The 25,179-nt window shown below is 40.3% G+C and overlaps 1 protein-coding gene across 1 annotated transcript in view; it reads right to left on the bottom strand.

Moving 5' to 3' along the window:
- RALA (RAS like proto-oncogene A) overlaps nt 1–23,340 on the bottom strand; it is a 47,590-nt gene extending 24,250 nt beyond the window's left edge. The window contains exon 1 of the mRNA XM_032793443.2: nt 23,120–23,340. The gene's annotated coding sequence lies outside the window, so the exon portion shown is untranslated. The remainder of the gene's footprint in view (nt 1–23,119) is intronic.
- Between the last annotated feature and the right edge of the window lie 1,839 nt (nt 23,341–25,179).

The following is a 25,179-nucleotide window of genomic DNA, read 5'->3' as shown; positions in this document are numbered from 1 at the left end:
GGAAATCAAAGGCATTTATGGGATCAGTAACTCCAGAATGTTGTGGATGAAAATTACATTTTTAGTATCAGTTTACTTTTCAGTTACTGTAACACATTCAGGTGGCTTGTCAGTGCATAAAGAGGAATCTCAAATCTTAACATAGTATACTGAAGATAGAGTTGGCTAAATTAACAGGGCTGGTGACCTGAGAATACTTGTAATTTATATGACATTGAGAGAAATGGAAATCAAAATCTAAATTGAAGAAGCTCTGCAGGGAGTTTCCAGTTTGCTTCTCATATGTCCCAATGAGCAAGCTGTAAAGTTTCTGATGTCCTGCTATCCTATTCAGACTGAATGATACCACCACAAATTTTTGGATTATTTTGGGTATCAGAGTTAGAGTGAAAGTTTCTAACGGCAATGGGGAAAAAAGCTTTGTATACACTGGCTGCCACAGACTGTATAGAATAGGTTTTCTAACAGAATAAAAAAATTGCTTTAGGATAACACCTAAACACAAAAATCAAAAATTACACAGGGCATTTATTCGCTGCAGGAGTTACACTGCTACAGAATGCAGTCCTTTAACAGTTCTACTTCACAGTTACCTGAGATTCTGGTAAACTGTCTATTGTTGGTCAAGCAATGCAAGGTCAAATAGATTCCATCAAGTTGAGTAATTTGCACAGCACAAAAAACTGTCGTGAATAAACTACAGCTATCAAACTATTAATAAAGTTAAGCATGAATAATAAAATTGCAATTAATAGTGCAACTAATCATGCTGTTAAATAGAATACCATTTAAATACTTTTAGATGTTTTCCACATTTTCAAATATATTGATTACACTTTATATTACTACAAAGTGAGCATTGTTCAATTACACCACAGAATACAAATATTTGCACTGTAAAAAACCTAATACAAATTCTGTAGTCCAATCTCTATTGTGAAAGTTGAACCTGCATTCAAACAAAATATAGAACTTTAGTGCCTACCAGTCCAATCAGTCCTACTTTTTGTTCAGCCAGTCACTCAAATCTGGTTACCACTTGCAGAAGATAATGCTGCCTGCTTGTTTACAATGTCATCTGAAAGTGAGAACAGGCCTTTGCATGGCACTGTTGTAGCCAGCATCACAAGATATTTACATGCCAGATGAGCTAAAGATTCACATGTCTTCCCTTGATGCTCCAACCACCATTCCAGATTACATGCTGATGATGGGTGCTGCTTGATAACAATCCAAAGCAGTGTTGACTGATACGTGTTCTCTTTCATCATCTGATGATGCCACCAGCAGAAGGTCAATTTTCTTTTTTGGTTGTTTGGGTTCTGTAGTTTCTGCATCAGAGTGCTGCTTTTCTAAGACTTCTGAAAGCATGCTCCATACCTCACCCTTCTCAGATTTTGGAAGGCACTTCATATTTCTTAAATCTTGGGTCAAGTGCTGTAGCAATCTTTAGAAATTTGACATTGGTATCTTTGCATTTTGTCAAATTTGCAATGAAAATGTTCCTAGAATGAACATGTGCTGGGTCCTCACCCAAGACTGCTACAATATGAACTATATGGCAGAATTTGGGTAAAGCAGCGCAGAAAACACACTGAACTCCTTGGGGGAGAATTGTCACAAATTTAATTAACTTTTTTTTTTAAAATGAGTCAGCATGGAAGCAAGTCCTCTGGAATCATGGCTGAGAAGGTATATGAATCCTTAGCGCATCTGGCATGTAAACATCTTGCCATGCCAGCTACAACAGTGCTATGCAAACCCCTTCTTTCACGTTCAGGTGAGATGGTAATTAAGTGGGAAGCATTATCTCCTGCAAACGTAAAAATCAACTTGTTCCTCTTAGTGACTGGCAGAAGTAGGACTGAGTGGACTTGTTTTACATTGTTTTATTTTTGAGTGCAGTTAGGTAACAAAAAAAAACAACACACTTTATAAGTTGCATTTTCATGAAAAAGAAACTGAACTACAGTACCTGTATGAGGTGAACTGAAAAATACTATTTCCTTTATCATTTCTCCAGTGCAAATATTTGTAATAAAAAAATATAAGTGAGCACTGTACATTTTGCATTCTGTGTCGTAGTTGAAATGGATATATTTGAAAATGTAGAAAAACATCCAAAAGTATTTAATAAATTTCAATTGGTATTCTATTGTTTATCAGTGTGATTAATTTGAGTTTAATCAGTTAACTCAAGCAATTAATCGACAGCATCAGCATGCATCTGACAAAGTGGGTATTCACCCACGAAAGCTCATGCTCTAATATGTTTGTTAATCTATAAGGTGCCACAGGACTCTTTGCTGCTTTTACAGATCCAGACTAACACGGCTACCCCTCTGATACTGTAACACATGGGAATCTGATCTTGAATTATGGAAGTACAGTCATGTGGTCATGAAGTTAATCATGTCTAGATGCAGGAAGAAAGACCAAAGGAGGGGAGCATATAAATAAGGGCCTCATTTGTTTTCCAGGATGAATATACTTAAACTAGATCAAGACATGCACATTTGTTGCCCAAGCTTTGCTTCCCCTCTATTTGAATGGCAGGAAGTAGAGGCACATGCAATTATCTCATTATTTTCTCAAAATTAGAGTATTGAGATAGTGTCATGAAACTAGTTTTATTCCACATCCCTATACATACAAAAAAGGTATGTCACACTGACAAACTTCTGAAGACTCCCAATTGCTTTAACACTATTAGTATTTAGTTTCCCAAAGTAATATGCTGGAACATTAACAGATACACTACGAATGCCCCAAAGTCAGGAACGATGTGAATTACTGACCAAATATTAATGCCAATATCTGTACTTTGCTTGAATAAAAAAAGTTTAACCCCTATCAGACTGAATTTCACCTTACTAGATAAAAAGAACATAACAGGACAATTATTGAGTGATCCTTCCCCCCATTATCTTGACCCAGTTTCTGACAGTCAGAGGCTTAGGGACACCCAAACCATGGGGTTGAATCCTTGACCAACTTGGCTAATAGCCATGATGGACCTATCATCCTGAACTTTATTCTTTTTTTTAAACCCAGTACTACTTTTGGCCTTCACAACATCCCCGACAATGAGTTCCACAGGTTGACTGTGCATTGTGTGAAGAATTATTTTTGTTTTAAACCTGTTACCCAATTAGTGTCTGACCTCCTGGTTCTTGCCCCTTTACAGTACACAAACACTTCCCTATTCATTTTCTCCACACCATTCATAATTTTAATAGATCACACTCATATCCACCTTTAGTCATCTTTTTCTAAAATGAATGGTGCCAGTCTTTCTAATCTCTCCTGATATGGAAGCTGTTTTGTACCCCTAATAATTTTTATTCCCCTTTTCAGCACGGTTTCCAATTCTAACATTTTTTTCAGAGGGGATGACCAGACCTGCACACAGTATTCAAGATGTGGGAACATGATTTATATAGCAGCACTGATATTTTCTGTATTATCTATCCCTTTCCTAATGGTTCCTAACATTGTTCTTTTTTTGACTGCTGCTGCACACTGAGCAGATGTTTTCAGGGAACTATCCATGACGACTCCAAGATCAAGTGGTAACAGCTAATTTAGAGCCCATCATTTTGTACATAAAGTTGATTTTCTCCCCACATGCATAACTTAACACTTAACACTGACTCATCTGCAATTTTTTCACCCAGTCACAAGAGACCCCTTTATAACTCTTTGCATTCAGTTTTAGATTAACTATCTAGAGTAATTTAGTATTCTCTGCAACTCTGCCACCTCACTGTTCACCCATTTTTCCATATCATTAATATGTTAAACAGGACAGGAACCAGTACAGATCCTTGGGGGACCCTGCTATTTACTACTTTCCATTGCGAAGACTGATCATTTAATTCCTGTCTTTTGTTTCCTCTCTTAACCAGTTACTGATCCATGAGAGGACCTTCCTTCTTATCCATGACAACTGCTTACTTTGTTTAAGAGCCTTTGACGAAGGACCTTGTTTAATGGAGCTTTCTGAAATCCCAAGTACACTATATCAACTGGATCACCTTTGTCCACACACTTGACACCCTGCCCCCCGCCAAATTCTTATGTATTAGTAAACATGTCCCCTCACAAAAGCGGCAAGGACTCTTCCCCAACATACACAGCTGATAATTTTGTTGTTTTCTGTAGTTTCCAAGCAATTTGCCTGGCACTTAAGTTAGGCTTACAGACCTGAAAGTGCCAGGATTGCTGGTGGAACCTTTTACTAAAACAAAATAAAAAAAAAAAAAAAAAAAATCGGCATCACATTGGAGAATAACTAATCTGGTACAGAGGTGGATTTAAGTGATAGAATATGCACCACAGTTCTGCAATTTCATTTTTGAGTTCCTTCAGAACTCTTGGGTGAATTCCATCTGCTCTGTGACTTACTGTTTAATTTGTCAGTTTGAGGTCAGAGGAAGTTTTGCAACAGTTCCTCAGATCTGTCTCCTCCTAAAAAGGATGGCTCAAATGTGGGGGGAATCTCCCCTACATCCTCTGTAGAGGAGAGAAATGCAAATAATTTAGTTTCTCTGCTATGGCCTCACCATCCTTGACTGCTCTGTTAGCACCACGATTGTCCAGGGGCCCCACTGTCTGACAGACTTCCTGCAGCTAATGTATACTTAAACAAAAAACGGGAGTTGTGTGTCCTTAGCTAACTCCTCTTTAAATTCTTTCTTGGCCTGCCTTATTATACTTTTACATTTCTCCACCCACCCCCATCAGCACAGTCTGTCATTCCTATATATTTAGTATCCTGGTATAACCCCATCCCTTTGATTCTCCTCATTCCACCAAGTGTCTGTGATGCCTATTAGATCAATATCTTCATTTAATTACAAGTACTCTATCTAGCTCACCTATCTTATATACAAATGCAAGAAGTGTAAATTCTAAACACTTGCATATTTGCCTTCATGTGTTGTATTTAAATGGGACTGTTTCTCCTTAGCCCCTACCTGTCCTTTCCCAATTTCTTTCCTATCTTCAATAAATTCCATCTCTAAGGGATGTCTCTGCCTATAACATGTGCTCTTTCACACCTGTGCTTTCCAACAATACTTAGTTTTAAAAAAAATTTCTACACACCAGCAGTCTTGTTCCACTTGGTTTAGGTGGAGCCCATCCTTCCCAGCTCTTAATCTCACTTTAAGTCCACCTAATAAGATAAATCTATTAAACAGCAGGATACCAAGGGAGGAGACAGTTGACAAGGAACCCAGGAACCAAATCCTGCTACAAACCCTGGTGCCACATTTCTAGTCAAGGGACACCATCATAGGACCTAGCCACATCAGCCACATCATCAGGGGCTTGTTCACCTGCACATCTACCAATGTGATATACGCCATCATGTGCCAGTAACGCCCGTTTGCCATGTACATTGGCCAAACTGGACAGTGTCTATGCAAAATAGACAGACAAATCTGACATCAGGAATCACCACATTCAAAAACCAGTAAGAGAACACTTCAATCTCTCTGGTCACTCAGACCTCAAAGTGGCAATTCTTCAACAAAAAACTCAGACTCCAGTGTGAAGCTACAGAACTGGAATTAATTTGCGAACTAGATACCATCAGATTAGGCCTGAATAAAGACTGGGAGTGGCTGGGTCATTACAAAACCTAAACCTATTTCCCTAATACTAATTTCTCCCTATTGTTACTCACACCTTGTCAACTGTCTGTAATGGGCCACTTTCTTGCCAGTTCAAAAAAAAAAAAAAAAAAAAGAAGATTTCTCCTCCCTTGGTATCCTGCTTTTAATTGATTTATCTTGTTAGATGGACTTAACACTAGTAAAGCAACCCACATCCTCTCATATTTATACCTGCTCCTGTATCTTTTACTTCATACATCTGAGGAAGTGGGTTGTAGCCCACAAAAGCTTATGCCCAAATAAATTTGTTAGTCTAAGGTGCCACAGGGATTCTTCTTTGCTGATACATACTAACACAGCTATCACTGAAACCTGTAATAAATCTCAAACTCTTCTTCCTACACTATCATCTTGTTCACGCATTAACCTGCAGTTCTGCCTGTCTTCATAGAACTATAAACAGCCTTAGCATGGAGTCCATTCCCCTGGGCACTGAGGTCTTTGTCTGCCTTTGATACATGGTCCCTTACACCAAAATTCACAATATTCAGGTTACTCCCGATCCTAGAGGGCCAGTCACTTAACCGGTCAATTGCATCCCAGATCTCCCAAGACAACACTTATAGCCAGTAATCAACTAAACATGTCTTAAGAAATTAGAGTAATTTACAAGGTTAAAGCAGGTAAATACATAAGTGAGTTTTAGGTTTCAAAAAGTAGCTACTATACATGCAAGCTTTATATGTCCCTTATGGCTAAGCCAAACTAAGCAGCTTGGGGATTTCTTGCTTACGCTTAGAAATACTACCTACTCTGAATTCCAAGCAGCATAGCAATACAGTTCCTTTTTGTGAGACGTTATTCCCTTCCCCGAGTTCAAGCTGATGGGATGAGTTTATGTGCAGGTCAGGTCCCATCTTTGTGGGTGTTGGGGGAGCAATCAAAGTTTCTCCTTTGATGTTTCACAATGGCTCATTTTGTTTCAGAGGGCCTTGTTGTAAGCAGGACCAGCACTTTATTAATATTCTTTCCTGTTTGGTGAATTACACAATTAGAGGTTTACAATGCAAACACCCAATATAACTATACTGCAGGCTACAGATGTAAGTGAGATCAATACATGGAGCAACCTACGAGGATTTCATCAAGTCTGAACACTAAAAACTCAACATCTAATTTTAACAATGCTAACACATGGGTGAGCCAGTATGGCTTTCAGCTACACATACGTCAAGGTTCAGTGAGGCCTAGGAATCTGTCAGTATCACAGCTACTATGGAGGTCCTGGACTTCCAATTTCTTACCTAGCAGCCTACATTTGGTCTTCAGGATACATTCCCCTACTAGTACCACAACCACAGGCTTCCCCCAGCACTGCCTCTAAGTCTGTCTAGAAGTCTTGTGAAATCAACCACCTTCACACCAAGCAGGCAATCTACCATGCCCTTCTCCAGTCATCACAAATCCAGTTACTACCTGGCTCTTCCTAGTAACAGGGATCTCTATGAAGGGGTATTCTCAGTGCAAGGGGATACCATGACATCTGGAAGAAGGGTCCCAACTATGGGTTTGTTTCCCTCTGCTCTAGCTTGATGGTCTCATACTTTAATCCTCAACAGCACAGACATGGTCCCATCCACAGTCTGGCATTCTATTTTGTCCCTGAAAGCCTCATCTACTACTCTGTCTCCCTTAGCTTCTTCAGTTCAGACACTCTAGCCTCACGAGCCTGTACTGTGTCTGAGAGCTGTGAGCTGATTTTACCATAGGCACAACCTGCCCACAAGGCAAGTAATCCTTCATACTGCATTCAGTGTATTATACTGGAAAGCCCACACTGCTACTGGACTTCTGCTGCCTTATTTTTACTCTTGCAAGGTCACAGAATCATAGACTATCAGAGTTGGAAGAGACCTCAGGAGGTCATCTAGTCCAACCCCCTGCTCAAAGCAGGACCAATCCCCAGACAGATTTTTGCCCTAATCCCTAAATGGCCCCCTCAAGGATTGAATTCACAACCCTGGGTTTAGCAGGCCAATGCTCAAACCACTGAGCTATCCCTCCTGCCTCTTTTTTGGATCAGGGGATGTGATATTGGTTTTCGTTTAGAGTATTCTAAACATTGCATTCCCCATCTCCTGTTAGCTGCTCCTTTTTAACTCTGATTGCCTCGGAGCTGGCTTTTTAAAGCCATGTTTTCTGAGTTAGTGCCCCCCCCACAATCAGAGAATCCAAAGGGGTTAGAGATCCAAGGATAACAGGAAAGAGCCTTGTTAGTAAGTTCTCAACCTAGCCTAGCAGGCTACATGGCTTATCAGTTTTGCAAACAGACCCTTCTATACTCTTCAAGTAAGCAAGCAAACTAAAAAACAAGTTACACTTAAAATGAGCAGCTCCATCTCTTTTCCAGAATGACAGCACAGATGTCTCACACCAGCAATGAAGCAGAGAAGTGAAACAGCTGTCAATTAAATTGAAGGGTCATAAGCCTAAGAGTGAATTCTTCTGAGAAACCACCACCACCTTTCAAGTGCGAACAAGGTTATGCCACTAGCAGACATGATACCCTAGTGCATTATCACTAGATTAGCATCTCAAACTTTGCATTATAATTAATACTAGAAAATGCCCGTTTTGTTCTGCCCAAAAATGTAACAATTCATAAGGTAAGCCACATTAGGCACAGACCAGATGTTTATAAGCAGCATTTCTACTCTGAAAATTACTTAAATGCCACCTTCTTACACAAGTCCATCCTTCAGTCATCTACTTATTTAACTGAAATGTTTTCACTGTTTTAATCCTGCTAATGCTCTAGAGCCAACCACCAAAATGCAAGCTAAATTCTATTCCTTCTCATGCAACAGAGTTACTAAAAGCCCACCATTTACACCTGTACAAACAACCCTCATTCTTTTCATGGAGTTTCAGAGGCATAACATAGGAGCCATAGAATCTGTAGAACCTTTAGTATTGGTGCTGGATGAGAAGGAATGAACATGAGTTGAATTTCTAGCTAGGCTTTTACATGCCACACATCCAAGTGCTGGGACTTTGTATTAAGCCAGTACTGCACCTAGCTGAAAGCTAGTTTCAGTTTTCTGACTGGGCTTATTGGATATCCTTTTCTGCAAAATGGCTCTCCTACATGAAGTTTGGAAATTAGTTTCAATTAAACCTACTTCCATGAGCAAATCGGATTTTTCATTCTGGTGAGAAAAGGAACATGTTTTCTTGAAGTATGTTTGGTTTCAAACTAGTGGAAAAGTCAAGGAACAGTGGCTTTATACCAATTCTGGTATTTCTACTGTATATAGTTTTAAACACCTATATAAGTTTTTGTAGAATCAATTCTGCTTCAGTTTCCTCTCCCCACAATTGAAAATTATGTTTTCCATCAAATACATTGACTCCTGCTTACCGAAACCTTATGAAGAAACTCCGAATGGATTTTAACTGTAGTCTGAGCTGGAAGACATAAGTGGTTGTTACAAAATTTTTTCCGAGAGTTAACCCCTAAACTTTGTAATTGCAAATGAGAGCATTTATATATTAGATTGGTGTATTCTAAAGTGGATGCTAAAAGCCTAACTAAAGCCAACTGTGCATGACATGCTCCTGAGCTCCAGCCTGCAGCTAGCTCCAAAAACAGTGCTTTTGTTAAGGTATCCTCCCCTAACCCCAGGTTTTGAATGCAACACTTATGAATTTGTCCTAGCTTTGGACCAGAGAAAAGCATAAATAAGTATGCTTTACTTTCATGTGTCAGAAGTTAGGTCTTGTCTTGCTCCATGACAATGTTAAACTTTTGGACAGTTAAACTGAAGCATATTAAGACAGTATATTAAAATGATCTAGTACTTTTACTGCAAATACTTAGAAGCAACAAGGCAAACAGGATCCTCCATAGGACAGTTACACAACACTAAGGATCAGCTAACTTAGGTACAGCCACAGACAGATGAAATCAAGTAGTAATCATGTTTAAGCCAAAACGAAAACTAATCTACCTGGACACAGATGTGACAATTTTACCTTCAGACAGGTCACTCACTTTGAAAAAGTGATCTTGACGAAAAGCCGTACACACAACTTTTAATAGGCTTATTTACATGAGTAACAGTCAAGTGTATATTTGATTCCTGCCCTCTCATGCATTTCTGGATGTAGAAAATGAGTTTGCAAAATACAGATTCCTGAAGAGAAGACTAATAAGGTCATGCAAAGTACGTACTTCAACATGCTCCCTTAATGAGGTCATTACGTATGTCAGTTAACGCCCAGGTTCAATGCTCTTTGCTATAATTTATAAATCTATCTACTAGGTAACATTCTATTCACTATAAATATTTAGGCATCTGTCATGACATAGTAGTGGTTGTGCAAGCACTCAAGAACTCCATAGCTAAAAAAAAAACTGTTTTACAGTTCAGTCTATAATTTAATCAAGTTCCTCCCTCATGCATTGCTTCCTTTTGCTAGCAGGACAGAGTGAGACAGGGTCCTGACACTTATCTCTACGTGGCAATGCACGCCATTAACATCCAGTGTGATAAATTAGATGGACACCCAGCCACCAGTCAGTAGCTATAGAATCCTCCTTAGCAGCTGTACCCTAATTGCCTTAGCTGTAAAGGGTTAAGAGAAGTGTAACCTGAATTGGCACCTGACCAGGGAACCAACAGGAAGGCTGTACCCTTTCAAAATCGAAAAACCACTGGGGAGGTGAAGGGGGCTGTCTCAGCCTGGAGAGAGGGGAAGGAAGCAACAAGCTGTAAGGTTTAAGCCAGGTATGGAAAATCATCTGCATCCATGCCTAGAAATGCCTCATTTGGAACCCAAGATATGTAAATAGCATAGGAAAAAGTTAAGACAGATGTGATTAGGAACCTTTGGTTCGTGGATTTCTCTGTGCTAACCCAAGGTGCTTTTATTTTGCTTGTAACCTTTAAGCTGAACCCCAAATAACTTATTTTTGGTGTTTAATCCCTAAAGCCTAAGTTTTCAGATGTGTTTCTTCCTTTAATAAATTTTATCTTTTTTTAAAGAATCCTTTGATTCCAAAGTCCTTAGACAAGGGGTTGGTCTGTGCTCACACTGCTAAGGCAACTGATTCATTTTTTATTCTCAAGCCTCACCAGGAAAGGTCAGAGGGGTCTTTCATGTGGGTACCCAAGAGTTCAGATTTGGGTGGGTATACCCTGACATCCAGTAAGACAAAAGAATGCTGGGTTTTACATGTCTGACACTATGATTTTTGTCTAAAGCTATCAATTTCTTCAAACATGAAGTAGATGGCCAAAATAAAGTTGAAAACCTAAGTCATAATTTTCCAGCCACTTCTTGCAATCAACATTTAACTTGCACTTGAGCTCTGACATTTTAAAGTGTTTTTTAAACTGAGCTACATCTGCATTTTAGAAGAGAGTCTTTTAGTTGTCATCTTTGATTAGATTTTCAATTCTGGAGTTGTTACAGTGGAGGAGAAAGTTTTAAAGCACATTTTCAGCAGCTGTAGAGCCCAGAAGCTTCATATGTATTTACATGTTTCTTACATGCTGGGGCAAATTAGCTTAGGTTTTCCATGTGACTAGACTCCCACTGGGGAAAAAAAATTTAGTTTCTTCCCTTTCTGAAGACACAATTTAGTCTTATTTGACATCTGGAAAGAATCAGTTCACTCAGTTTCATAGTTTGAGTTGGGATACTATGCCATGGTGTGTGTAGTTCTCATCTAATCCAAGGGTCATGAAACTTACATTTTTCTGTAGATGTGCATGCTAAAATTGTGGTTTTCATTTAAAAGACAATTCGCACACAGCATTTTAACCTATCAGATACAAGTTTACTGTCAAGGAAGGGGAAGAAACCAATTTGATATTACAAAGTCTCCCAACAGTTACATGTTCTTCCCTTTTCTTGGTTATCATAACAAGGATGAAGAGTATTGATAAGTGTTGATCCTCGGACAGATTCAAATTGTTGTCAGTTATCCAACATTTCATCTTAATGTTCAATGTTACTCAGCAGCAAGTTTCCAAAGAAGATTTCCCATCAAAACATGAAGTTAATTTAGAAACTTGGGTCCAGATAATGCAATGACGACATCTACCTGGGCAGATGCTATTACAAGATCAAAGCTGAAGTTTCTAGAAAAACTACTGAATTTGAAAACCTGTTTTCTGCAGTTACTAGCATCTTACACCTTGCTATATTTGTGTTTTAACATCAGCTGACTATGTTTTGAGTAAAGGGGATAGGAATAAGTTTAAAATGCTTCTTAAAACCCAGCCTTTTTCAGACAAGTCTATTCAGCTATTCCACTATTATGCTGTAGTTAATATAAACCAAATGAGTACTAAGACAAGCCAAAGAGGAGTCTCATAGACTTTAAGGTCAGAAGGGACCATTCTGATCATCTAGTCTGACCTCCTGCACAGTGCAGGCCAGTCTCTATAACAACCCCCTAACCTATGTCTGAGTTATTGAAGTCCTCAAATTGTGGTTTGAAGACTTCAAGCTGCAGAGAATCCTCCATAAAGACTACTGCAAAGAGGAGTCCATAACTTGACTTTTTTTATGTTAGGCAAATGTCACATTTAACCAATCTTCATCTCTTTAATTATATTCATGTGCCTGGAATAAAATTTCAATGTCAATTTTATGAGCTGTTCAGGATGAGTTAATGCTTGGAATTCCATACAAAAGTAAAACAGTAACCTCAATACTGAAGTTCTCAGGACATAGATTTCACAAAAGTTCCTTGAAGGAACCAAGGTGGTGAGTGTTTGTAATCTTTCTATTCCTCTTTCAGAAGGTCTGCGTAAGGGAGAGATGTCTTCATATCGCAAAAATAAAGTCTTTTGCATAAAAGAGGAAGGAAAATTCACACTGGTACAACTTCCTTATCCCCATCTATTTATATTCACACACACTGCAGTTTTAGTATTTAACAGAAAAGGACACTCAAAGAAATAGCACTCTACTGCAGAAGTCCCCACAGCATTTAGATGTAAAATATTGATTTATTGAATATGATAGTGACATTTCCTCTTGTTCTTGTGCTGCACAATATTAGGAAAGGACTTGATACTTAGAAGCAGAGCACATCTTTTTTTCCCTTTCTAGTCCCCACTAAAAATCACCCCTTTTAGAGGGCAAATTTTTTCAACAGAAAGCAGCCATTTGGCCCAACGTGACTCTTCTTCAGAAACCCTAAAACCTACTTTTATCATAGAGCTCAGTCCTCTTCAAGTGCATCTAGGTACCTTATAATCACCACTTCAGTTTTCTTCCTAGTCCGAGACAGATTCTGGGTCACAGAGGCCCCTGTGAGACTGTCACCTGACATGCTGGAATTACCTCTGAGCCTGTTTTCCCTGCCAGTTTTGGACTCCAGAACCCTATCTTGTTGAGCCAGACATGCTAGCCAGATAACAGAGACCCAGGTCTGGTCCACACCCCCAAAGCTGCAGACTTGAACCAAAAACTGCTCAGTAGGTCATCTATCTCAAATACCCAGACACCCAGCTCCCAATGGGATCCAAACACCAAATAAATCCATTTTACTCTATAAAGCTTATAGAAGGTAAACGCAAATTGTCCACCCTCTATAACAGATATGCACAGCTGTTTGCTTCCCCAGGTATTAATCACTTACTCCGGGTTCAATAATAAACAAACATGATTAAGTACAAAAAGTAGGATTTAAGTGGTTTGAAGTAATAACAGAAAACAACAAAGTAAATTTCCAAGCAAAACAAAAAACCACACAAGTCTAAGCCTAATGTATTAGGCAACTTTTTACAGGTAAATCTCACCCTCAGGGACATTCCAATAAGCTTCTTTCACAGACTAGACTCCTTCCTAGTCTGGACCCAAGCCTTTCCCCAGTACAGTTCTGGTCAGTTCTAGCTCAGGAGGTAACTAGGGGTTCTCTCATGACTGGCAGCCACCTCTGTTCTACCTCCTTTTACAGCTTTGGCCCAAGGTGGGAATTGTGTCTTTCTGGGTCCACACCCCTCCTTCTAAATGGAAGAGTACCAGATTTAAGATTGATTTCAGCATGTGAAATGGTCACATGTCCTGTGAGACTCCCCCACCCTTCCATTCTTCCTGGGCTGTCTTACATGACCACAGGAAGGTTTGCAAGTAAACAGAACCATTTACAACCAACTGTGCTAGTCAATGGGAGACATCAAAATTTTGCATAATTACAATAGAATCCCAGAGTTACTTTATATTTCTAGCTTCAGATACAAGAATGATACATTCAACTAGGAGGCATATATTTAGTAGGTTATAACCTTTGTTATGATACCTTACAAGAGACAGTTTGCATAAAGCATATTCTAGTTATATCATATTTACACTCAAGCATATTTCCATAAAACACATGGTATGAAATGTCAGTCTCTATTTGCTACCCTGTATAGCAAGAATCTTGCTTCTATGCCATCTTTGACAGTGAGTTCAGATACTTCAAACTGGCTGAGTTATGCTTGATTAGTGCATTGGATATTTGTGGAATCTCCTTTCAAGGTGCCAACTTAAGAGATGCTAACAATTAAGTAGGTGGCACTCCTATGAACTGTACTGAATATTCTATCACGAACAATACTGTTCAATAAGACTAAAAGGATTTACATTGTCAGCTTTAGACTTCACAGCACAAGCAACTCAGCTGTTCACTAGAAGCTATAAACAAGCAGAGTCATATGCTTACCAGTTTTCATTTTATAGTGTACTTGACTTATGATTCCAACCTTTAAGAGCATCGTTTGCTCATCTGTTCTATGATGGGTTAGCTTATTGACTGCATGTTTACACTCTTGATTAAAAAGAGAAAATTTCAACTACAGTAGTATTCAGACCCCAGTCATCATCAGGGCCCCACTAGGACAAAGTCTGTGCAATTACATAGTAGAATCGCTGTCCTGATCAGTTTACAGGTTTAAAAAACTTGATCTTACAGATGCCAGCCATAAAGGCAGAATTTCACAGGTTTAAAGAGTTGGTTTTGTGCTTAAAGTTTTGAAGCAAAAGCTTCAAAGATTCAAGTGATGTATTACTTAAGTGGAATGTTAGCATTACCAGAATTTTCTATTGTTAACAATAACTTGCTAGAACAAATGTCCTCTAATAATTTTCATGCCAAGATAATTCTCACTGGTTGATTTGTTTAGTATCTGACTTCCAATGTGCTCTCATGTTGTGTACTCACCTTCAGTAACAAATGACAGGCAAAGTGATTAAGGGCCAGATTCTGCCAGCCTTGGTTTGTATAGTAACTCAAGCCACATCTACACTATAAACTTCTACCAACATGGGTATGTCAGTCTGAAACGTAATTTGCAACAGACAGCTGCGCCAGCAAAGTGCCCTAGTGTAAACAAAGTTATACCAGCAAGACTGCTTTTCTCAGTACAGAATATCACTTGGGGGATGAAATATTTTGACAGAGGTACAGTTTTTGGGGTATATCTGTATGTGCAACTATAAGCACTTTGCTAGTATAAGACACTGGTATAGCTATACTGGCAAAGCCTTCCAAGCATAGACCTGGCCTTATTCTGTAGTCTCATTGACTTGAATGGGGTTACTAACAGAACAAGGGATTACTCAAAGCAAATAAGATTTCAGAATCTGGCTGTAAGTGTGAATACTTTTCCAGTTATATTTTTATAAAAAGCTCTCAGGTTTGGAACAGTACCAGTGACATAGGGAAGGGTAGGAGAGACATCCTGGAGGCCAAATTTAGGCTGCTAGGAAAGACTGAAATCCAAGACCTCTATGGAGGAATTCTCAGAGATGCTTCCAGTTCCACTTCCAGGGCCAGGTAGGCAGGCAGAGCTTCAGAGTCTCAATCCATGGATGAGACAATGGTGTAGGGCAGAGTGGTTTAGATTTATTAGGAACTGGGGAAAATTTGGGATAGGGGGAGCCTATACAGAAAGGATGGGCTCCACCTAAACCAAAGTGGATCCAGACTGCTAGCACCTAACATTAAAAAGGTTGCAGAGCAGTTTTTAAAACTATGAGATGGGGGAAAGCTGCAGAGGAGCATGTGGATCTGACAGAGACTTAGAGTCTATTGATAGAGATTCTCTAGGTTTTAGAGAACAGGAGAGGATGGAAGAGGATAAAGTATGGGCCGGGCCAGACCAAATGAGAAAATTCACAGAGAATCTGACACATCAGAAAAGGGCAGACAGTGACAAGTTTTTAAAGTGCTTGTACACAAATGCTAGAAGTATAAATAAGATAGGTCAACTAGAGTGCCTTGTGTTAAAAGAGGATATTGATATAATAAGCATCACAGAAACCTGGTGGAGTGAGGACAATCAATGGGACACAATTATTCTGGGGTATGAAATATATCAGAAGGACAGAACAGGTCATGTGGGGGGAGGGGCACCATATGTGAAAGAAAATGTAGAATCAAATGAAGTAAAAATCTTAAAATCCACATGTTCCATAGAATCTCTATGGATAGTAATTCCATGCTTTAATAAGAACATAACAGTAGGGATCTACCATCAACTATCTGACCAGGACAGCGATACTGACAATGAAATGCTAAGAGAGATTAGAGAGGCTATCAAAATTAAGAACTCAATAATAGTGAGAGATTACAGTTATCCCTATACATGTCACCTTAGGACAAAGTTCAGAGACAAATTTCTTGATACTTTAAACGACTGCTACTTGGAGCAGCTGGTACAGGAACCAACAAGGGGAGAGCCAATTCTCGATTTAGTCCTGAGTGAAGCACAGGATCTGGCCCAAGAGGTAACTATAACAGGACCATTTGGAAATAGTGACCATAATATAACATTTAACATTCCTCTGGTGGGAAGGACACCTCAGCAGCCCAACGCCCTGAAATTAAATGCCACAAAGGGGAACTATGCAAAAGTGAGGTGGTTAGTTAAACAGAAATTAAAAAGGTACAATGACTAGAGTGAAATCCCTGCAAGCTGCATGGACACTTTTCAAAAACACCATAAGAGGCCCAACTTCAATGTACACCCCAAATTTAAAAAACCACAGTAAAAGAACTAAAAGAATAGCCACTGTGGCTTACCCATCATGTAAAAGAAGCAGTGAGATAAAAAGGCATCTTTTAAAAAGTGGAAGTCAAATCCTAGTGAGGTAAAGAGAAAATTTGGCAGTGTTTATGCTCTTAAGTGTAAACATGTAATAAGAAAAGCCAAAAAAGAGTTTGAAGAACAGCTAGCCAAAAAAAAAACCCAAAAGATTTAAGTACATCAGAAGCAGGAAGCCTGCTAAACAACTAGTGGGGCCGCTGGATGATCAAGATACAAAAGTAGCACATAAAGATGATAAAGTCATCGCAGAGAAACTAAGTGAATTCTTTGCTTCTGTTCTTCACAGCTGAGGATGTTAGGGAGATTCCCAAACCTGAGCCATCCTTTGTAAGTTACAAATCTGAGGAATTGTTTGTTTGAGATTGAAGTGTCATTAGAGGTGCTTTTGGAATTAATTATAAACTTAACAACAACAAGTCACCGGGACCAGATAGCATTCACCCAAGAGTTCTAAAAGAACTCAAATGTGAAATTGCAGAACTATTAACTATGGTTTGTAACCTATCCTTTAAATCTGCTTCTGTACTCAGTGACTGGAAGATAGCTAATGTAACGTCAATATTGAACAAGGGCTCTAGAGGTGATCCTGGGAGTTATAGACCAGTAAGTTTAAAGTCAGTACCGGGCAAATTAGTTGAAATAGTAAAGATAAAATTCAGGGCTTTGGAGCTGTGCTCCAGCTCCGCTTCAACTCTAGGAAAAAACCTGCAGCTCCACTGCTCTGGAGCTGCTCCGCACTCCAGGCTCTGCTCCAAAGCTCTGATAAAATTGTCAGGGTATGGCTACACTGGCACTTTACAGCGCTGCAACTTTCATGCTCAGGGGTGTGCACAATACAACGCTGTAAAGCGTCAGTGTAATCAGGGCGGCAGCGCTGGGAGCACGGCTCCCAGCACTGCAAGCTACACCTGTAGAGGATGTGGTTTATGTGCAGCGCTGGGAGAGCTCTCCCCCAGCACTGGCACTCTGACAACACTCACACTTCAAAGCGCTGCCGTGGCAGCGCTTTGAAATTTTGAGTGTAACCATACCTTTAGACACATAGAACAAATTGGACAGAAGTCACAGTCTCTGTAATGGGAAATCACGTCTTACTAATCTATTAGAGTTCTTTGAAGGGGTCAAACAAACATGTGGACAAGGGAAATCCAGTGCACATAGCATACTTAGATTTCCAGAAAGCCTTTGACAAGATCCCTCACCAAAGGCTAAGTTATCCTGGATAAGATGGATGATCCTTTCATGGATTTAGACCTGGTTAAAAGACAGGGAACAAAGGGTAGGAATAAATGGTAAGTTTTCATAAGGGAGGGGGTAACCAGTGGTGTTCCCCAAGGGTCATAAGTGATCTGGAGAAAGGGGTAAACAGTGAGGTGGCAAAGTTTGCATATGATACTAAACTACTCAAAATAGTTAAGATCAAAGCAGACTGAAGATCTTCAAAAAGATCTCACAAAACTAAGTGACTGGGCAACAAAATGGCAAATGAAATTTAATGTGATAAACGTAAAATAATGTATACTGGAAAGTAACCCCAACTATACATACAATTTGATGAGGGCTAATTTAGCTACAACTAATCAGGAAAGATCTTGGAGTCATTGTGGATAGTTCTCCAAAGACATCCACGCAGCGTGCAGTGGCAGTCAAAATAGCAATCATTAAAAAAAGGGATAGAGAATAAGACAGTGTATATCTATATCTATATCTATATCTATATCTATCTCCCCATCCATGATACGCCCACATCTTGAATACTCCATACAGATGTGGCCTCATCTCAAAAGATATACACCCCTACCTCGACATAACACTGGCCTCAGGAGCCAAAAACATCTTACCACGTTATAGGTGAAACAGTGTTATATCAAACTTGCTTTGATCCACCAGAGTGTGCAGCCCGCACCCCCTCCCACCCCCCCCGGAGCGCTGCTTTACTGCGTTATCAGGTCACATTATCTCGTGGTAGAGGTGTACTGGCATTAGGAAAGGCTCAGAGAAGGGCAACTAAAATGATTAGGGGGTTAGAATGGTCCCATACGAGGAGAGATTAAAGAGGCTAGGACTTTTCAGCCTGGAAAAGAGGAGACTGGGGGTGTGGAGGGGGAGGAGAGGTGATAGGGGTATATAAAATCATGAGTGGTGTGGAGAAAGTAAATAAGGAAAAGTTATTTACTTGTTCCCATAATAAGAACTAGGGGCCAACAAATGAAATTAATGGGCAGCAGGTTTAAAACAAATAAAAGGAAGTTCTTCACACAGCACAGTCAACTTATAGAACTCCTTGCCTGAGGTGGTTGTGAAGGCTAGGAGAATAAATGGGTTTAAAAAAAGAGAACTAGATAAATTCATGGAGGGTAAGTCCATTAATGGCTATTAGCCAGAATGGATAAGGAATGATATTTCTAGCCTCTGTTTGTCAGAGAGTGGAGATGGATGGCAGAGAGAGAGATCACTTGATTATTACCTGTTAAGTTCACTCCTTCTGGGGCACCTGGCATTAGCAACTCTTGGCAGACAGCATACTGGGCTGGTTGGACCTTTGGTCTGACCCAGTATGACCATTCTTATGTTCTCCCTGTTAATATTTATTTGAATACATGTCTCTGCCTACATGGTTAGGAGTACATGTGTGGGTTTTTAGGTGGGCAGTCTCAAAGTGCTGAAGATTAGAATCATAATCTGAGATTAAGATTAACAGTGCAGAAAAAATGATCTACATCATTTCCCTCAGCAAAATGCAAGTGAAACAAATACCAAGGCTTTAAAAGCATATTAGACTGGCAGGCATACGTGTCAATTTACCACTACACCCCTGCAATTTAGAAGAACAAACAGATTATCTTAATAGGGTTTAAAATGGAGTATAAATACTAAATGCCATTTTATTCCCTCCATTTGCAACCCCACCTATGAGGCCACTATCAGCAACCTTCATAATACCGTAATTGTCACAAGTTTTAAATAAAAGTTAAATAGAAACCTGATTTTAGGACTGTTCAGGGAGCAAGATATCTCCTGTGAATTCCACTGGTATTTATCCAATATTTATTGGATAAAGAGTGTTTTTGCTAACTATAAAATAGTTGATCAAAAACAGCAGAAGTCAAATAATGTTCAGAGTGCTATGCAACCAACCCACTTTACTACATCTTATGCCACAAAAACGTGGTGCTGATTTCTTACATTCTACCCTTCCCCCCACCCTACCTGATTTGAGATTTTCCCTCAAAACCCCTGCTTCTGATACTATTCTGAGCTTTGCAAGACCCTGCAGTACAAAACTGACTTGATTGTTGTCAGTTTCACTGTTGCCACAGCCATCTGAGAAACTGAAAACCAACTTGTCTCTGATCAGTTCACTTTTGTGGCTTATGGAATTTCAGAAGCATTGGTAAAAGGCACAAGAGCCAGCTGTTCGCAGACCTAGAGAGGCTATGGCTTCCCTCCTCTACACCCTCCCCCTCCAAGAGGCTGGAAACATTTAAATTAAAATTTAGACTGCAGCCAATAGTACTTGCTTATGCGACTTTCCTACTTCCCAAGAGTAGATTTTCCCCAAGCTCCCAAAAAGCCAGAGTAATCATGAAATAGCTAATGATTCTAGCAAAGAAAATCAGAACATATGAGATGTTTTGGGGAAGCTATCAACTTACATTTAGTAAATCTGCCACAATGTCATGCAAGTTTACTTTGTTCTTCTTAATATATTCTCACTGAAACCTAAGTTTGGAGAAGTGATACACCTACAAAACATGTAACAATTATTACTTCCATAATATTGAGTAGGCTATTACCTTGGCTATGCTACAGCCAATTGATGTGGTTGAAAATAAATTTTTAAAGGCAAATTAGCATACTTTAATAGCTTGACACTGAGAATTAGAGGTGTACTAGAAGTCTGTCCTAAACACATGAATTAGTATACAAGTTTGTTGGCTAGTAGATGCTCTTTAGACATGTGTTAACAGTTACTTATCCCAGACCAAATTCCAAAGTTATTTTTTTGCCAAGTTAGCAGTCATTAATGATTCTACACAAAATCCTATATTTGTGCTTATCACTTCCCCTCTGTTAAAATTCTGAGGTTGCTGAGAAAGAATGCTGCCAGTTGCCAAAAAGGTCCTCATAAGCAACTTTTAGCACATATGACAGCTTAACATGTTATTGAAACGTGTCTAGTTCTTAAGACGTATATTGATGCACCATGAAACTGCATCTTTTTCCTCAATTAGGCACAACCCAAGCTGACTGAAAGCAAGCTCAGATGAGTCAATACTACAATAATTCAGTATTATGTCTTGCATAATCCAGTTATTTCACTCTACCACTGGCTCTGTTTGCCAGGTGTTTTATTTTTTAGGAGTGCGGGGAGTCACTATTATTATTTGTCTCTATAAAAATGGGGGACAGAAAAGAGAAGCCCCAACACTGAAATAATGTAATCTAAAGGGTGGAAATTGATACCTTTAACACATAGGGTCACAAGAGTCAAAGGAAAATCTCCATTAAACTTCCAGAAGGAAATCCTCAGGAGTCACTCAGTATTTCCCTCATTCTATTAGAACTACTCAGACTTATGCAGAAGTTTAATATAAATTTGTTGAGGTGCCTCCTTGTCAATGAATGAAATGGGCATAGGGAGAGAAATCTACATTTCTTTTAACTACCAGTCTAATGCTAGCCCTTGTTAAACTACTGAAGTATCTTGCTCCTGAAATTAAGCAATTCACTGTTCTGGATAAACCCCTCTTTGCATTTCAACCTTGATTAACCCCACACAGCCGGATTTAAAATCCTAAATGTGAAATGCTGCTGTGGAAACAGAGCTAGAAATACTAACAGCACATTTGGCTGCTAGATTGACATGTTTGTACAGAAAGCCAGATGTGAACATTTCTACTGATGTTGAGCACTGTATAAAGAGGACTGTTGGAGGGGTTGTATATTACCCAACCCTCTTGTGAGGGCATCACTTGCTGTAATCATTTTCCTGATTGAAAAGAAATTCTGAGATATGATATGAAATTTGAGGTAGTTTCCAACTCAGAAACCATAAATGTTGATTAATCCCTAACAATACATTTCAATGATACTGCTACAATGCATATTTTTGCATGCAAGCCAGGATATTTTAGTAAAAGAAGCACTGCTCAGCATCAGAGTTGGTTAATGTACATCGAACCTCACCACTCTTGCACACCTGATCACTACAGACAAATCCATGATTTACTGGTGAGGGATGTAATACAAGGCTGTTGGAATTGGATTTCTGCAGGGATTCAAATATAAAATAAAAATCTCAGTATTTTTGGCTGAAGTTATGCAAATCAGTTCTCAAATACATGCAATTCTATATATAGATAGAAGACTGAATCATTACTAGCCTAATCAGCAAATGGAAATAAGTTTTAGGAATTTAGAAAATGCATTAATATACATACTTAGTATTCCTTTCTATAGTTGTTATGCAGGGTACTATAATTAAGATCAAGAAAATTAAGATTAACACAACAAAAGAACCACTGGCAATTAAGCGTTTACAGTGAACGACTCTTAAACGCAGCCTAAAATGGTGAAGACGACAACACCCTAGAATTCAGTTGCTCTCAGAGATCTCGGTCATTTTTTGAAGGCAAGACTAGATACTAGAAAACAAACTAACACTTACAACAACAAAAAAAGGCATTCCTACATGGATAAAATAGGCGCTCTCCATTGTTAGAGCAGAGGTGTGGCCCGCTGTTTAAACACTAGAACAATAAAACTTGAGTAACCCAGGTGGCTGAGCTACAAATAAAAGGTTGGCTTAAAGCCATTTTTTTTAAAACGAGTGAAACAATCAAACTATTAAGGCGTTACAGCAAATACCCATGATTTCAGGCAACTCATTTCCAGCCTCATCCGAGCACATGCACACGCCAAACTATCAAGATCAAGGATATGAGTTTCTGGGACAAGGTCCCACCCATTCCCGCAGCGGACAGCCCAGCACGTTCACGCCAAGGCTGGCCAGGGAGCGCCCAGCTCCGGACGGCAAATGAGAAACGGCGGGCGGGAATGAATGAGCCTCCCCGGCAGGAGCAGCCGGGAAACCGCCCCGGGAAGCGGGGGCAGCGCGCTGATGGCGGGAGGCTTTTAACCTTCAGGGGACGGGAATTTCAGGTCTCGCCCTGCGGGAGGCACCGACCCACCCAGCCCAGCGACACGAGCAGGCTGGGACTGGGGGGAACCGCCTGAGGCGCCGCAGCCTGAGTCTCCGGGGAGGGGCCGCGCGGGGTGAAGCCCCGGAGCGACTCTCCCGGGGTCACCGAGCCCTCCCGGTGTGTGTGTGTCGGGGGGGGGGGGAGCTGTGGGACGCCGCCCCCTCCCTCCACCCGGACTCACCTGCCCGGCTGTGGCGGCGGCTCTGCTGAGGGGTCTCGCGCCCACCGCCTCCTCCTCCGGCCGCCGCCGGGCTCAGAGACGCGCTGGGCTGAGGGGGGCGGGGGAAGCGTCCGCCCAGCTCCGTAGAGACTCTGGCTCCGCGCAGGGGCTGAGACCAGCACCCGCCACACAGCGCTGCTTCCGGGGGCCGGCCGGGCCCGGGTGGACCCTGCTTCCGAGTAGGGGTGGAGCCAGGCAGGCAGCGACTTCCGGGGGAAACGGGGCAACAACGCTCAGTGCTAAAAGTGAGGCGGCGAGGCCGCGGCCTCTAATAGGCTGGGACGGAGGGGCGGGGCTAATTGAGGGGCGGAGCTTGAATGGGGACGCGAACGAAAGGGGAGGAGCTAATTCTGCTTGGGGGCGGGGTTTGGGAGGAGCTGGGTAGAAGGGAGCGCGCCCAGTGTCGGGGTGGGGGGGGGACTAGGGGCGTGGCTGTGAAGTGGAGGGAACTGGCTTATGTTTACACTTTCGCCCTATACGCTGCAATGTGGGGTGAGGAGGAAGCATGTGAGGTAATCTTACATCTCCCTTCCCCTCTCCCGCCCCCCCCCAAAAATGTTTTCAGGCTTTTAATAAATTCTTGCAAAGAAAAATGCCCCAGTTCAGTGCTGCCTTCCTGGATCTGCAGATGGACTGTTGAATTAGCGCTCCATAGTTTGTGTACTGCCCCCATTCAGCTCAATGCAGCGTTAACTCTGGAATAGAATTGTGGCCTGTTGCAATGTCACTGTTATTAATTCATTCTCCCCTGATCTTTTCAACAGAATATACAAACTACTGTGGGGGAGCATCAGTAAAGTTCCACACTTTCTGCCCACCTCAGTTAACTTCCAACTTCTGAATCTTTTAAATTGCACAAAAGGGTTTTCTGCCCAAACTCTCCACAATGTGGTGGGAGTGAACCCTACTGCTAAGTATAATTTGAGCCCCAAATGTCATATTTTTGTGTGTGTTTTTAAATTATTTTTATCTCAATTCTATTAAAGGTTTCAGACTATATCACAAATTAATTAGAAACAAATAATAAATGTCACATCTGTTAAGTGGTAATGATTGGCTTGTATTATATAATAGTACGAGTATTAACACTTGATCAACACACAGGACTTTAAAAGTGATTGTGCAGTTATTAGAAAATAGCCCTAAACAGAAGAAAGTAGAAGGCAATAATAAAAGGAGGGAAGAAGAAGGAAATCCCCAGGTATGCACACTGGGACAAGGGCCTTCTTACTGTGAGAATATGAAAGTTTAGGGCATGCTCAGTGTTATCATTAATTGTTGATTGGCATTTGACTTAAGAGGCAGTTAAAACAAATCCAAGTTAGCTTGATAGATAGATGAGAAAAGATAGATAGTAAGAATTCAAAAAGTACAATATGGAGGGAAAAAAGAAAACCGGGGAAAGCATGCCTTCCAAGCTCCCAATCCAATCATTCTTAAAGTATTTCCTGCAGGTACTCAGGAAGTCAGCACAGATGTTAACTAGCAGCAACGTAGTTTTGGATTAGAACATAACAGCCTGATTTTCAGTCTGCCCTTAACCCAGCCTCCCCTTTATACATGGCAATAACTTGGACAATTACACACAAAACAAAACCAACAGGTATCTAGCTACAGTGACTGCACTGATCACAACCTTGGCAGTTCAGCATAGAAAGAGAGGCGGTCTCTCCAGGAGGCTGGACCCAGGCCATTTAGGGATTTATAGGCCAAAACCAGCCTAGTGGATTTATTTCTTAGTTTTCAAAATGAGATTTCATATCAAAGCTGGATTGTATTTTCTAATAAAAAACTTGTAAATACTAGATATAGCATGACACATCAGCCATCTTGATCAGGTGTAGGGTTCAAATCATCAGCAATCTTCTGGTTCCATTAGTGGATCACTTTCTTAACTGCAGGCATGTAAACTTCTTTTATGTGTAGATACTTCCATATCTAAGATGCTGGAAGTTACATCATCTGTTCATATTAGTTACTAACTCTCTTGATTTCTTTGTATATCACACATTCGAAGTTAA

Source organism: Chelonoidis abingdonii, chromosome 2 (genome assembly GCF_003597395.2).
Source record: "Chelonoidis abingdonii isolate Lonesome George chromosome 2, CheloAbing_2.0, whole genome shotgun sequence".
Lineage (NCBI taxonomy): Eukaryota > Metazoa > Chordata > Testudines > Testudinidae > Chelonoidis > Chelonoidis abingdonii.
Note: the sequence above shows the minus strand (reverse complement) of the source record. Positions and strands in the feature narration are given on the sequence as shown.